General features: G+C 46.8%; 1 protein-coding gene across 2 annotated transcripts in view; it reads right to left on the bottom strand.

Moving 5' to 3' along the window:
* Positions 1-2,478, bottom strand: part of PAK4 (p21 (RAC1) activated kinase 4) — a 41,018-nt gene extending 38,540 nt beyond the window's left edge. The window contains exon 1 of one of the 2 annotated variants that reach the window (XM_081806864.1): positions 2,369-2,478. The gene's annotated coding sequence lies outside the window, so the exon portion shown is untranslated. Of the gene's footprint in view, positions 1-1,603; positions 1,764-2,368 lie in introns of those variants that run through there. The other variant, XM_006739396.3, reaches the window with a different exon arrangement.
* Between the last annotated feature and the right edge of the window lie 4,643 nt (positions 2,479-7,121).

Here is a 7,121-nt window from a genome sequence, read left to right as displayed (position 1 = left end):
GGGGGGGGCAGACAACACAGGGTGCCCTGACAAACAAGATAAGCACAGAGCAAAGGCCTGGGGAGAAAACCAGATAGGGAGATAAAGAGCGTGTGAGGGACAGTGAGAGGCAGGTGGTGCTGGTGTGGGTGACCGTGAGTAAGGGGGGGAGGGGCAGGGAAAGGATTCCAGGCAGAGGGAACAGGAAGGTCAAAGACCTGGAGGGTGGCATATGCCTACAGAGTTGAAGAAGAGCAAACAGGCCGGTGGGGTTGGAGCTTGAGAAGGGACCGGGAGAGCCGTAGGAAATGAGGTGGGAGCGATCTGGGACCACCATGAGAGCTCGGGGTTTTAAGTACAGAGAACACTAGGCTTTGTACTGGATCCCACTCAGGGACATCCTCCCCAGTCAGAAACCCATCAGACTCACTTGGACTCTGGGCCACCCACAAACACCCCACTCCCATAGATCCATGAGAACTTCTCTTCCCAGATCACACCCTTCCAGGGAGCCCAGAGACAATCCATTCCAGTCCAAGGAGTGGCTTGGCCTTGCCCAGCCCCCTGCTTCCAGGAACAATCTTCAACAATCTACAATGTAACAACTGGGGGCAGGAGCTCTGGAATCAGTCAGACCCAGCTTGGTAACTGCCTCTGTTACTCAGCAGATGCTACCCGAGCCTCAGTTTTCCTGTCTGTAAAGTGGGTCTACTCAGTACCCACTTCACAAGCTTATGGTATAATGAAACAAGACCGCTGAGCACAGTGTTAGCCCTCATTAAATATTAGTCAAAACTGTGATTATTTGAGAGGCAATAGAGCATAGTACATCTCTGCGCGCAGAACTCGAGTCTGAATCCCAACCCCACAACTTAGTCATTAGATGATCCTGGGCAGATCACCTGGGCTCTTAATAACAGTGCCAACCCCATAAGGTTGTAGTGAGGATTAAATATATGGAAAGCATCTAAATGACCTGGCACATAGTGATTTATGAGTGTTTGCTATTATTTTCACTATTTGTGGGAGGAGGCTCCCCTTTACCCGGCCAGGAAGCACCTCTGATCTCTCTCTCTCTCTCTCTCTCTCTCTCTCTCTGGCATCCCTCCCGTCCTCCCCAGCAATGTCTCCCACTAAGGTTTTAACTATTGACCCTCAGGTACATCATCTGTCGGATTCTGACCTTTGCCCCCGCCCCACATTTGATCCCTTAAAACGGTGCCCCCCAACCTAAAGCTCATGCATCTGATCCGCTGGTTGCTGCCGTAAACCTCCAAACTACCGCCCCCATGGTTGTGATCTCCGACTCTGGTAAGCGCACCCTCCCTTCAAATGATTAATTTTGACCCCCATTTTCTGACACTCCCCCCCGACCCCCTCGAACGGGCCCCACTTCAAATTTCGAACTTTGTGGTCCCCTTCGCCACGCCTCCTTCGCTAGTTTGACCTCTGACCTCCTCTACACCACCCTCCCCAGCAGCACTGACTCCCGACCTCTCCGAGGCGACCCTTCCCTCCTCGAGTGAACTTTGACCCCAACGGCCCCGCCCCCTACTTGCGTAAAAGCTCTCCCACCGCCATCGCCCGGCCCACCCCAATCCCCTGGCCTGACCGCTGATCCTACCGGCTCGGCGCTGCGGTCGCTCGCGGCCTAGCTGCTCGACCCGGAATTCTGAACCCTCACACCGCCCTCAACTCTCTTGCGCCGCCGCCACCGCGGCCACTGCCGCCGCCATGTTAAATCCCCAACGAACATCCGGGGCTTTCCCCCTTCACCGCCCACCAGTCCCCATAGCAACGGGGCTGACCGGGCAGGGGGCAGGGCCCGCTCAGGGGCGGAGCTGGGCCACGGGCAGAGCCCGCTCCAGCCTCTGATTGGTGCAGATTGCCCAATTGGAGACCTTCGGGCAGAAAATGCCAAGCGGGGATTGGAAAATTTGGAAAGCGTGGGGAGAAGCTGGCTCCCCGCCCAATCGGGTTCTTAAAGGGGAAAGGACTATACTCGTGTAAAGGTCCCACCTTACACCAAATCACGGTTACGTGCCACACACCTGGCCAAATGCTTTCCTTGCGTTGTCTCACTAAATAGTAAAACCTCATCGTATTATTAATACCCATTTTACAGATAAAGAAACTGAGGCTCAAAGGGGTGAACTAGCTGCCTCAGAATTACAGGAAGTAGATAATGAGTTTTGAGTCTGTCTGAGTCCAGGAACTTGACCTGCAACCAAGACACTATTTGATCTTAATCTTTTCTGTAAGTTTTTAAAAAGTAATTAATTTATAAAAAAAAAAAAAAAAGGAAAATACCCGAAAACAACAATAACGAAATCCATAAACGAAACCCGGACATCCTCTCCTATGATTTCACTCGCTGGGCCCCAGCTACCTTGCTCTTCCAGAAAAAATATCCGGAGCTCTTCCTCCTTAAGGTCTTTTCATTGGATGTTCCTTCTGTCTGGGATAGACCCTTCCCTCAGGCATCCTCAGGGCTCCCTTCCTCGCCTCTTTCAGGGTTTTACTCAAATATCACCTTATCAGTGAGCTTATTCCTTCCCACCCTAACTAAAGCAGCCAATATCCATCTTGCATGCTACTAAGCCCCTCCTCTTATCTGCTTTTTCCTATTTTCCTGCTCTAATCACCTTCTAACAAACTAGATGATTAGCTAATTGTAGTTAGCTTTTGGTTGTTTACTGAAATGTCAGCTCCAGGAGAGCAAGGATTTTTATCTGTTTTGTTCACTGTGCATACCCAATGCCCTTGCACTATTGGCAAGTAGATGCTCAATAAACATTTGTTGAATGGATGGTTGGATGAGTCCTAATTTCACCCCCTCAGAGATACTCTTAAATGCTAAGTGCATCCCTCTCCACCTCCCTGCCCCTGCACAGTGTCTAACACATAGTAGCCGTGGGGGAACCAATGAATGAATGATTGCATGATGAGTCATTTTTTTCTGTACATTTACCTATCTCTTTTGTTTTTGACAGAATCAGAGGCACACGTTTATAAAGAATGTTATATGTTTCGGGGCGCCTGGGTGGCTCAGTCGGTTAAGCGACTGCCTTCGGCTCAGGTCATGATCCTGGAGTCCCGGGATGGAGTCCTGCATCGGGCTCCCTGCTCGGCAGGGAGTCTGCTTCTCCCTCTGACCCTCCCCACTCTCATGTGCTCTCTCCCATTCTCTCTCTCTCAAATAAATAAATAAAATCTTTAAAAAAAAAAAAAGAATGTTATATGTTTCTAAAAACAAGTTTGGAAATATCACCAGTATCATTCCACATCATTTTCTTCCAGAACATTAGTTTTAATGGTTGCATGGATGCCATTCTATCCATGAACTCTAATCTGTTTAACGACCCTTTCTTGTTGAACATCTAAGCTGTGATAAATATTTTGCTATTATAAATAATACCTCCCCCCCATACAAATTCAAGCAGTTAAATATTTGTGCACATCTCTAATCATTTCCTTTAAATAGATTACCACAAATGGAACTCCTGGGTCAAAGGAAATGTACAACTTTAAGTTTTAATAATAGTAACAGTTTCCATGCATGGAGCTAAGCTGTGTAATTTTAACAACAGGGCCTATGATTATTCCGGCTTCGCAGAGGAAACAGAAGCTTGGAGAAGTAACTTTATTTGCTCAAAGTCGCACAAGCTAATGGGGCAGAGCCAGGGCACATTCCTGGTTTTGACACCCAGGCAAGGCTCGCTAACTGCCCTCTGCTGCCTCCCCGTGGCCTGGGACACACATTGCCGAATTGTGCTACAAGGATCCAATTCACACTCCCACCAGTGTTCAAAGGGAACATGCAATTTAAAGTATCATCGCCAGCATTAAACGTTCTTGTTGTTTGGGTTTTTGTGCTCTTTTGAAATCTTATGCCTCACAGAGTCTCCATTTTTTTAAAAAAGCAAGTCTAGTAGCTGAGATGACAGCACTTTATCCAGGTCGCAGTGATGGGAGGAGGGCCAGGTGCAGTCTTTACCTCTTTAATGCTCCGCACAAATTGCAGGGTATTAGGCTCTAGAAGCCACCTTTGGGGAAGCCTCCTTGGAACTTACTTGGGGATCTCAGTCAGAGATCAGACCTAGAACAAGCCCAGAGGTAGATCTGCTCCAAGGGCTTCCTCAGGATGGGCAATTAGGCCCTCCTACTTCAGGGCTCTGAGAGAGAAAATCAACCCCAAAAGAGCCTCCTACAGAGGGCTTCCTGGAGGAGGTGGTAAGGAGGCAATCTCCAATAGATGGAAACAGGTGAGGAGGGTGAGGAGGATTTGGCCTCATAAAAATGATAAATTTCAGTACATCCAAGGGAAAAGATAAGCAGCAATATATAGATGGCAGGCAATGCTTTGTGTCCTTCATATGTAGAGAGCATTTACAAATCAATAAGAAAGGTGAACAACAGGCAAAGGACATGAACAAAAATTTAAAGTACAGACAATGGATAAGAAAGAAATGGAATCCCCAAATAAGAAATTAATGAAGTGGATATTAAATTATTAAACAGATCCTTTTTATTTTTTTGGTCTCTCAGAAAAAAAAATATTTTTAAAGATTTTTATTTGTTTGAGAGAGAGAGCACGAGCAGGAGAGGCAGAGGGAGAGGGAGAAAGAATCTAAAGCAGACTCCGAGCTGAACACACAGTCCCATGTGGGGCTCGATCTCACAACCCTGAGATCACAACCTGAGCCAAAACCAAGAGTTGCATGCTTAACCAACTGCGCCAGGTGCCCCAGAAAAAAAATTTTTTTATATAATAATCAGTACTGATGAGAATATAAGATAACAGCCACTCTCATACCCCACGTGTAGGACTACGATCTGGGGCAGAATTTTGGTGATATCCATCAAGAGACTTAACAATGCTGTCAACCCTTTGATACAGCAATTCCACTTCTAGGAATTGTTCTCTTATTTTTTAAGATTTTATTTACTTATTTGTCAGAGAGTGGGAGAGCACACACAAGCAAGGGAGCAGCCGGGGAAGGAGAAGCAGGCTCCACGCTGAGCAGGGAGCCAGATGCAGGACTTGATCCCGGGATTCCAGGATTTCGACCTGAGCCGAAGGCAGACGCTTAACCTACTGAGCCACCCAGGCGTCCTTATTTATTTATTTCACAGAGAGAGAGAGAGAGAGCACAAGCAGGGAGAACGGCAGGCAGAGGGAGAGGGAAAAGCAGTCTCCCTGCTCAATCCCAGGACATGGGGCTCTGTCCCAGGACCCCAGGATCATGACCCGAGCCAAAGGCAGATGCTTAACCAGCTGAGCCACCCACGCGCCCCTTTTTTAAGATTTGTATTTATTTATTTGAGAGTGAGAGAGAGCACGAGCAGGGGAGGGGCAGAGGGAGAGGGACAAGCGGACTTCCCGCTGAGCGCAGAGCCCTTCACGGAGCTCTGACCTGAGCTGAAGTCAGATGCTTAACTGACTGAGCCACCCAGGCACCCCTAGGAATTGTTCTTAAAAGGAAAAAAAGACATAGACAAAAGCGTATATGTGAGTGTGTAGGTGAACAACACGGGTTTGAACTGCATTAGTCCACTAATAAGCAGATTTTTTTCAATAAATTCAGTACAGTACTATAAATGTGTTTTCTCTTCGCCATGATTTTCTTTCTTTTTTTTTTTTAAGATTTTATTTATTTATTTATTTGAGATAGAGCGAGAGTGAGACAGAGAGCATAAGCAGGGGGAGCCACGGGCAGAGGGAAAAGCAGAAGCAGGCTCTCCATGAGCCGGGAGCCCGACCCAGGGCTCAATCCCAGGACTCCAAGATTATGACCTGAGCCAAAGGCAGATGCTCAACCGACTGAGCCACCCAGGCGCCCCTCCCTGATTTTCTTAATAACATCTTCTTTTCTCCGGCTTACTTTATTGTAAGAGTACAGTCTATAATACATATAGCATATAAAATATGCATTAATTGACTGTTTATGTTATCAGTTAGACTTCTGGTCACACAAGGCTATTAGTAGTTAAGTTTTGGGGGAGTCAAAAGTTATACTTGGGTTTTTGACTGTGCAGGGGTGGGAACCCCTGACCCCACATTGTTCAAGGGTCAACTGTATTCATCCTTAGTGTTATTTCAGTAAGATTTTTTAAAATCACCATTGTTTTACTATTGTTACCATTGTTATATTACCTCATTGTTTTTTAATTATTCATGTATCACACCATACTTCACGATTTCCCTATTGTTGCATGTTTAGATTACTTCCAATTTTGTTTTTCCTGCTTGCTACACCAGACTCTCTCTGAACACTTTACCTACGTGATCTTTTCTAATCCTCACCACTTCTCTGTAAGATGGGATCCTTAGCCCCATTTCACAGATGAGGAAACTGAGACACGGGAGGAGGGTGGGAAGTGAAACAAAGTCCCACCACTTGTAAGCAGCTTTGCTGGAATTTTAACTAGGAGTTCTGGCTTCAAAGCTGATGCTCTTAAAGACTGCTCAAATTCAGGGGGGCCTGGGGGGCTCAGTCAGTTGAGCATTCGACTCTTGGTTTCGGCTCAGATCATGATCTTGGGGTTGTGAGATTGAGCCCCGCGTCGGGCTCAGTGCTCAGTGGGGAGTCTGCTTGAAATTCTCTCTCTCCCTTTGCCTCTGCCCTCCCACCTTTCTCCAAAATAAATAAATAAATCTTAAAAAAAAAAAGAAAAAGAGACTGCTCAGATTCATTGAATAAATATATTGGTTGAATGCCATCTGTGTGCTAAGCATGTCGATAATGACGACTGCAAACATTTATTGAAGATTTTCTATATAGCAGGTCCTGTGCTAAGCACTTTACATACGCTACCTCATTTTTTTTTTTTTAAGATTTTATTTATTTGCAAGAGAGAGAATGAGAGACAGAGAGCATGAGAGGGAGGAGGATCAGAGGGAGAAGCAGACTCCCTGCTGAGCAGGGAGCCCGATGTGGGACTCGATCCCGGGACTCCAGGATCATGACCTGAGCCGAAGGCAGTCGCTTAACCAACTGAGCCACCCAGGCGCCCGCCTCCTTTGCTTTTCTAGGAGGGCCTGGGTTTCGTGCTCCCCTGGGTTGCTGCAGCTTCTTGTTCTCCACAATTCTTCTCCGAGCTGTTTTCACCAGTAAGTAGTTTGTTAAATCATTGGGGTT

This window comes from Leptonychotes weddellii, chromosome 16 (genome assembly GCF_054177405.1).
Source record: "Leptonychotes weddellii isolate Sample4059 chromosome 16, ASM5417740v2, whole genome shotgun sequence".
Lineage (NCBI taxonomy): Eukaryota > Metazoa > Chordata > Mammalia > Carnivora > Phocidae > Leptonychotes > Leptonychotes weddellii.
Note: the sequence above shows the minus strand (reverse complement) of the source record. Positions and strands in the feature narration are given on the sequence as shown.